This window comes from Silurus aristotelis, assembly GCF_946808225.1.
Source record: "Silurus aristotelis genome assembly, chromosome: 26".
NCBI lineage: Eukaryota > Metazoa > Chordata > Actinopteri > Siluriformes > Siluridae > Silurus > Silurus aristotelis.
This window is the reverse complement of record NC_139599.1, coordinates 10,730,135-10,739,227: the sequence shown is the minus strand read 5'-3', so window position 1 is coordinate 10,739,227 and position 9,093 is coordinate 10,730,135. Positions and strand designations below refer to the sequence as shown.

The window sequence follows — 9,093 nt, the reverse complement described above, 5'->3', positions numbered from 1 at the left end:
AAGGTTTTTCGAAACATTTTCATATTTACACATATCGCATGCACTTCACCACAATATTTTACATGTTTATGATGAGATAGGACATAATAAATCATGTTTTGACAAAAATAGCACTTTTTCGTACAAATATGATAATTATAAAAATTAGAATTTTCATATTTTTTGTAAAAAATTACTGCAATTTGTAGTTTTTTTGTTCACTTAGTGACTTTTGTAATGGTTGTTCATGTAAAGGTGCACGTTGCAAAGAAAATATATAGTATACAGAGTTTAGGAACATTTTGTTTCAACACCAGGGATAAAAAATGTGCAGATATATATGTTGCATATTTACAGCAAGTGATATATATGTAAGCATATGTGCAGTGAATAATTATAAAGGCTATAACAGTGCAGAGATGCGTGGACATCATTAAGAAGTACAGAAATGGTTCTAAGGCTATGGCATTGAAGAGCAAATGTGCCGAAGTGAAAGGTTACAAGATTATGGCATTTAAGAACTGTGCAAGCTGAATAAATAGTCTAATATAAATATAAATATAAAATCTGTTACGACCCAGTCTAGGGTTAGGCCGGGTATTTAGCTCGGGTTTCAAAAAAGAAAGGATATTATAAAGCAGCAACCCAAACACACCACAAACCACAAACACACACAAAAAGGTTTGCTGCAAAGGTGTTGGTATATTGTAACACATATATATGTACACAGACTTACAGGCTTGTCTTCAGGGTGGGCAAAGGCCAAAACAATAAACAAAAAGGTCTATTTTGGGGAAGCTACCTTTCCTAAAAATAAAGAAAAGAAAAATACAAACAGCTTCCCTAACTTCCTGCTACAAGAACAAAGACAAAACAATCCCTCACTCAAAGTAAATGGCAGCCGCACCCCTAATGCCATTGAAATAAATATGTACAGTGCCCAAATATATTACAATATAATACAAAAGAAATATATACAAACAAAAGTAGTCAAAGGGGCAAAACAGGCTCAAAGTCAATAAACAGGCCGAGGTCCAAAAACACTAACATCAACAATTAAGCTATAGCCTGAACACCAAAACAAACAATCAAAACCCTCACTACTTAGCTCTGTAGTGCTGTAGCTCTGTAGTGCTACTTAGTGCTGTAGTTTCAAGCTCATCATCCTCTTCTGTAATCACAGGTGCATAAATGTCCATGTATTCTCTAATAAGCAGGCACCAGGAACAAACACATAACCATGCAAATTCTGTTTTTCAAATACATAAAAAAAAATATTTAGTAAACCAAACAAACCTGTAACAGTGGTTTTCTGCTGTAACATGATCTGAAGTACCTGGTTGTTCATCCTCTGTATCTGAGAGTATTATCTTAAAACAGAAATCAGACTTTATAAAAAAATATTATATGTAGAAAAAGACATGGTATGCATGGCAGTAGTATCCAGAGATCACACCCATGTCATGTTAGTCAGATTAATGTACCTAAACCACTATTAACACTAACCTGCACTTCACTTGCTGGAACACAATCACTACATACAAAAAACAGAAGCAGATGTAATCATACATTAAATAGTACTAAAGATTTAAAAGTATTTATTTGTTCTGTTTTTATAGTGAGAATGAACCATGACAAGATTTAAAACATCTTACATTTTGGTGGTATGTGATTGACAGAAACCATACTGTTATTAAAAGGTAAAAATCACCACAAAATATATACATACCACTATATGTTTGGTTTTAAGATATACATATTTGATTCTTCAATTGCCCTGGTTTCCACTGCTTTTCACTAAACAATTTACTGTTTGTTGCATAAATATATATATTAAATAAATTACAAGCCTATTAATAAGACAACCTGAATTAACTGCTTTGACAGATTTAAAGATGGACTTGCCATTTTGAACTTTCTGACAGCACTTCAGAACCATCAAAGTGTTTTGGCTCCTTTCCTTTCCCACACTGAGAAGAAGCTGACAGCATCTGATTTGGAAAACCTCTTCAAAACAGAACTCAGCCCAGAAGGTAGCAACCAGAGGCAAAAAGAATCCAAGACACTTTGCTTTTGGTCAGACTATCTCCTCGACTGTGAAGGTTTCCAAAAACAAATTAACAAATCCAAAAACAAATTAACAAATTCAAAAACAAATTAACAAATCCAAAAACAAATTAACAAATCCAAAAACAAATTAACAAATCCGAAAACAAATTAACAAATCCGAAAACAAATTAACAAATTCGAAAACAAATTAACAAATTCAAAAACAAATTAACAAATCCGAAAACAAATTAACAAATCCGAAAACAAATTAACAAATCCGAAAACACATTAACAAATTCGAAAACAAATTAACAAATTCGAAAACAAATTAACAAATCCGAAAACAAATTAACAAATCCGAAAACACATTAACAAATTCAAAACAAATTAACAAATCCGAAAACACATTAACAAATCCTAAAACAAATGAACAAATCCCAAAACACATTAACAAATTCAAAAACAAATTAACAAACCCAAAAACAAATTAACAAATCCGAAAACCCATTAACAAATCCAAAAACACAACGACAAACCAGACAAACCGGAAAAGGTAGGTATAGTTTGTGAAAGGAAACTTACAGATCATTGGACAAGACACCCGTCATTCAAAATATACAGGTGAGTGACAGGTGTATCGTCCAATGATTGATAAGTTTCCGTTCACAAACTTTACCTACCTTTTCCGGTTTGACTGACTTGTCGTTGTGTTTTTTGGATTTGTTAATGTGTTTCGTGCACCGATTCAGACAAACCGGAAAAGGTAGGTAGTTTGTGAACATAAACTTGCCGATCATTGGACGAGACACCTGTCATTTCACCTGTATATCTTGACTGACAGGTGTCTTGTCCAATGATCTGTAAGTTTCCAATCACAAACGATACCTACCTTTTCCGGTTTGTCTGAATCGTTGCACGAAACACATTAACAAATCCAAAAAACACAACGACAAGTCAGTCAAACCGGAAAAGGTAGGTAAAGTTTGTGAACGGAAACTTATCAATCATTGGACGAGACACCTGTCACTCAAGGTATACAGGAAGTATGAAATCTTATGTGTAAAGTTCTCTGTTTAAATATAAGAAAATATCAGAATTAAACGTTGGCAAGCAAGGCAAATGGAATTAATTCAACGCTACTTTGAGGAAGGACATTCATATGGAGTGATTTTGGAGATGCTCGCAGTATATCATGGCATAAAGATAAGTTTGCGCTCTCTAAAAACACACCTGAAGGATGCAGGTCTGTTTCGAAGACAAAACTATTCCCCAATAAACGATGTAAGGAATGCTATAAGAACAGAGCTCCGTGGACCAGGACAGTTGTTTGGTTACCGGACAATGTGGTTAGCACTTCAGCAGAAACACAAATTGCGTGTTAAACGTGATGATGTTATGCGGTTGCTAAAAGAACTTAACCCAAATGGGACAGAGCAAAGGAGACGTCGTAGATTTGTTCGACGTACTTATCATTCCATGGGACCGAACTATCTGTGGCATGTGGATGGTTATGATAAACTAAAGCCATTTGGTTTCGCTATATCAGGATGCATTGACGGTTTTTCGTGTCGTGTCCTGTGGCTTAATTGTGGGCCAAACAACAATGATCCTGCTGTAATTGCACACAACTTCATTACTTGTGTACAACATCTTGGTGTTTCTCCTATGAGACTACGAACGGACTGTGGAACAGAAAATGGTACATTGGCAGCAGTACAGTGCACCCTCCGTCATCACCATACAGACTACTATGCTGTCTCAAGAAGCCACATGTATGGTACATCGGTTAGCAATCAGCGCATCGAATCTTGGTGGTCCAGCTTTAAAAATTAAGGTTTGTGTTGACTTCATATTCTTGAGCGTTTGTCCAAGACTGAAAATTTAGTTTGTTTGATGTCTTAGTGGTTAGTGTAATAGTTATGTATTATTATGCATTCACTATTACGCGTTATTATGCATTGCCATTTATTTACATTAAATTCACACAAAATTAAATAAGAATAAATTATTGTATGATGTGATTTTTGTATATGGTTGTTTGTGTTGTAGGGCTCAGTTCTGGATACAACTGTTTGGGGATCTCAGGAATGAAGGTCACTTCAATGGTAGCATCGAACACCAGTGCCTGCTTCAGTTCTGCTTCCAAAATGTTCTGCAAGTGGACTTGGATGAATTTGTAGAACTCTGGAATAAGCACAGGATTAGGCCCTCCAGACTTGCAATGTGTCCTGGAGGTATACCAAATGAACTATACTATCTACCACACAGGTCAGCAAATCATATCTGTAAAACTGCATTTCATAATGAATTTGATTATAAAAGGTTGTTTAAAACGGTTACATTTTATAAATGTATCTGCTAAATAAATATTCACAGAAATCTATCTTTTTGCAGGTCAGGATCAAGGGACTGTGGCTTTGCAGTTGAAGAATTCATGTTATCTGCTTTTTCTGAATCAAGGCTGACAACTCAGTTATGTGGCGATAAAAACATTCAGGAATATCTAGAGTTTGCAATGCAACATACACGATTACAGTGGCCAGAGAACTGTGACGAAGCATTAAAACTTTATTTCACATTAAAGGAAACAACTGGTCTTTGAACATTAATTTTCTTGAAAAATAAATTAATAAAAAAACGTATAGGAACCAGAGTACAACCTAAGAAGAACTAAGAAAACATTGTATGGTGTCAATTTCACATTATGAATATTGTGGTAATAAAAAACAGGACAAACGTGTATCATAATTGAAAACAAAAAGTTACAAATTTAGTATTTCAATTAACGTTTAATTCATGCTTTAGTATTCTTTGACCTTATTTCCAAGTTTTTTTGTGGTGTTATTATTACAAGAATTGTGAAAACATGTATGCTGCCCAAGAACAATTTTAAAGTCTTCTTTGGTCTACTGGTTCCAACCAGACAAAATTCACCTCCTCAACACATTATTAAAACTTATTGACTGTCTACAAACGAGCTGTCAGGTTAGAATCAGAGGAGCAAGAGAGACTTTAAACTTGCCCATGGCCTGCATGAGTCTCTTCATAATTCTTAAGCATAAACAAACTTGGAAATAAGGATAAAAACTAAAGCATGAATATAAATTGTGTAAAAAGAATTGATAATTAACTAAAGTAAACTTAAGCCAAAAAAAAACAAAAAAAAACTAGCATTTTAAAATTTGACTATTTTGTTCATGTTTTTATTGCATGTATTATTTTTGGCTTTTGACCATGATACTCAGGACGTGAAATTGATGCCATTAAAATGCAACATTTTGTATTATGGCTATTTTAAATACATCCAAAACCTGGAGAGTTCTGGATTCCAAAATCCATTCGAGTCTGAAAAAGACTGTAGGTGTCCAAGTGTGGTAACTTGAGGGTGTTTGCACATGTATTTGCCATTGGGAAGGGTGAACTGGCCAGAAACGCAATGCAAGGACGTGGTGTAATTCCAGCAGGAGGAAGTGAAGCCAGGCCGGTAGCAAACATAAGTACATTCTTCAATGACACTTCAGTCTGATGTTCTAAGAAAACAAACCAAAAAAAAAAAAAGGTTTTTCATTAAAAAAATTATTTACCCAAAAATTGTGTTCTGACTTTTTTATTGGTTTAAAGATTTCACCAGTTCACCACAAAAAAAACTGAATATCTATTTTTAAACACAAATAACAAAGGTGTGCGCGTGCCCTCAGCCTGTTCCTGACGCCGGCTCGTTTCCCACGTGGACGGCGGCTCGGGTCGCGTCCTTTGTTCTCCCCCAGGATCTCTCTCGGCCAGCATGGCCCGGGTTTAAAAACGGCGAAAGGTGAGTGCATTGTACACCAATAGATATAAGAGTGTCTCTTTCATATCTAATATTTAGATCTTGTGTAGATTGAACTGTAACTAATTAAATAAAAATATAAAATAAACAAAAAAGAGAAAACGTAGCCGGAGCAGTCGTGACGGCAGCCGACCTCACCGGCACCATCTTGGTCGATTGCTGCGCAAAACTTCTGACAGCCACAGTGTTGGACAAGAAGTCTTCTTGGGTTTTGTAGACAAGGGGCAAAGGAGGTCCATGGTTGAGGAAAGAGATGAGAGGAAGGAGTCAGTAGCAACATGCAAGGGAAGAGAGGAAAAGGAGTCAGGGTCAGGAAGAGATGAAAGAGAACAGGAAGCTACAGAAGAGGGAGAGATGGAGTGAAGGTTAGGACTGATAAGAGAGACGATATAAATAGATTATGAGAGTATACATCACTCCTAAATTGCTACACAAATTTAATCCCAACATTCCCAATCAATGTATAAAATGTAATTTAGAGAATGGAACTTTATATTAGGATATATATATGGGGAGTGGTGGCTCCAGCGGTTAAGGTGCTGGGTTGCCGATCGGAAGGTCTGGGGTTCGAGCCCCGGTATCGCCAGGCTGCCACTCTTGGGCCCTTGAGCAAGGCCCTTAACCCTCTATGCTCCGGGGGTCCCTTACAAGGGAAATATCAAGGTCCGTGACGTCGTAGTGAAGTGGGGCCGCCTTCCCGTTGGCAGCAGTCGAAGGCGGGGTATGCCTGCTTAGACTGCTGCCCCCCGCGACCCGAGTTACAGATAAGCGGGAGAAAATGAATGAATGAATTTTATATTACTATCTATGGAAATGCCCCAAAGTTTAATGTTTTTGGGAAAAAGTTTTTGATTTTTTATCCTGGTGTGTTTTATCCAAGTGTCCAAAACTCTGTAACGCCTCGCGTTACTCTTGGTCGCTGATCCAGCAATAAAGAGGAATTTTGTTTTATCTTGTTTATAAAATTCCTAATTTGAAGATATTTATAAAAATGTTTCAGGTAGATCAAACATTTATTTAGTAATGAAACGATTAACTACTAATTTCCAGGAATTAAAACAAATATCCCACCTTACACAAACCTTTTGTTGCCCAAATTTTGAATCCATCATGTGTCCCAGGTGTAAAGTTAGTATTATCATTTTTGTTTGGAAAAAAAAAATTTCAAACCACGATTTATGAACATTTTTATATCAGATTTTTAGGAAACAAGTTATTTTTATCAAAATGTGATATTTCATGTCAGTATTTTCGTTCACTTGCTGAACCCTTTTACGTTTTTTTCTGAAATTATGATTCTGAATATGAAATCTCATTAATATAACTATCATACATTTTATGAAACACAATTTTTAAAAACAAATTTGTCATCACCATCATCATTCTCTATTTGCCATTTTTACTGTTTTTATGAAATTATGTTTAAATATTTATAATATCTATTATGTATATATTATTAGTACACTGTAAAATCAAATAGTATACTTAACTAGAAAAATGCTATTATGTTTACTTAAATCTGACTAAAATATTGAGTTTACTAAAAATAGTTAATTATTGGTAAAATGTTAAAATAAATATTTGAGATTACTAATAAAAATTAAGTAATATTACTCGAAATATTTGAGACATTTTATTGGGCATGCGCAATGAAGCACAACTCCCCTCCCCCACACTTTGCTGAAGCTCGTCTTCAGACGGTTTGAGCATCTACTGATTAAGGTAAAATAATTAAGACATATTTTTGTTTCCTTGTTTGTTAGTTATAATGATGTTTACTTGAATTAATATCACTTTGCAGACCATGTTAGGAACTTTTTAACTTGTCTTTACATAAACATCTTTTGGAACGTTTGTAGCTTTGATCACCTCGTGTTGGAAACCAACATCTAAAATGTTATTTTGCACTTTAGATCTGTAAAATCGGATTTAAACTTATTTTTGTTAAATTGATTACTCGGTCGTGACCTGTAATGCGGAACCTGGCAGTGTAATTTAACTCATCTATAGTTAGCATGCGTTATAAAATCTAGCCATTTTCATCGTGATGTAAAATCGGAAATAGTTCGCAAAGTAGTTCACCAAACATTTTTCATGTGACTTGCATGATAATTAGATTTTTTCAATAGTTAATACCAATAGTATTGTTCATTGTTAAAGCTGTGAATTAATTCATTTTATTGGTAATATTAAATGCTAAATGTGCATGTGAACTTTATTGCAAGTTACTCTGCCTTTACCTTGCCTTTAACTTCATTTATTTATTTTTTTTTTTTTAGGTTTTCTGTTGATTGCCTTCTGCAATGCAGTGGAATTGTAAGTTTTGCTTCTTTACATCTGAAAAGAGGGCACAACTTTTTAAGCACTATCGCATAAACCATATTCAAATTGTTTCAATACCATGCCTCCACTCAGATTGCCCATGTACTTTTAAGTCATTTATTGCACTGAAAATACATCTTTCAAAAATCCATCCCCCACAAAGAAGTGTGTTATCAGGGAGGTCTAGTAATGGTGGAGTATGTTACAAATGCCATGTCTGTGATTTAGTGAATTAATTTTACTGTGTTTGTTCTCAAATCTTTGCAGAATTTAATCAAATATCTGGAAAAAAATCTGAGATCAGAGTTCTATGAAGCATTGGACAACCACTCTACACGTTTGATTGAAATTTTCAGGAAAAAAGGAGGGAACCAAGGAAGAATGCTTGATGCAATTCTGCGTCAAGTTGATTTAAAGGTAAACCTTTATGTAGTTGTCTTTAATGTATAGTCTGTGTATGATCATTAACCTCATTCTCTGTTCTACATAGTCATCTGATGTAACTTGTGTGCGCACCGCAGTACTTCATGGCGGGAATGATTCTGTGGAATTTTTCAGGACATGCTTTGTAAGTAATGTTGGTGTTTACTTCTTTGTGCTAATGCTAAATTGTGTATTAGGGTCCATTAGAATATAGATCAGCTAAAGAGTACACAGTAGTTATTTGTCTCTTGACCTAGCCAGCATCTCAGCAATCACTTTCAATGTCCAGAAATGTAGGGAAGACATTACTGAAATAGTCTTTGTGATCATAGTCATTCAAATGTAATTTGATGAAGTGACAATAATACTAACAGTGGAGGCTAATACAGAAGAGGATAAATTGTTGAATAAAGTTTGTTTTTTTGCAAGCAAAGTATTCCTGTGACTTCAAGATTACATTTGAACAACTATGATCACATGGTCTGTTTTAG

The 9,093-nt window shown here is 34.9% G+C and overlaps 2 long non-coding RNA genes across 4 annotated transcripts; one reads left to right on the top strand and one right to left on the bottom strand.

Moving 5' to 3' along the window:
- Window positions 1–1,116: 1,116 nt before the first annotated feature.
- Window positions 1,117–1,549, bottom strand: LOC310720569. Its single transcript, XR_014531773.1, has 3 exons — window positions 1,486–1,549; window positions 1,276–1,349; window positions 1,117–1,185 (listed from the first exon to the last, which is right to left on the bottom strand). It is a non-coding gene; the product is annotated as an uncharacterized lncRNA (long non-coding RNA).
- Window positions 1,550–2,100: 551 nt separating this feature from the next.
- Window positions 2,101–5,195, top strand: LOC310720909. Of its 3 annotated transcripts, none has more exons than XR_014531844.1 (3): window positions 2,101–3,862; window positions 4,078–4,296; window positions 4,423–5,195. It is a non-coding gene; the product is annotated as an uncharacterized lncRNA (long non-coding RNA). The 3 variants fall into 3 exon arrangements; XR_014531845.1 differs by having other exon boundaries at window positions 2,876–3,060; XR_014531846.1 differs by having other exon boundaries at window positions 2,886–3,000.
- Window positions 5,196–9,093: the final 3,898 nt, after the last annotated feature.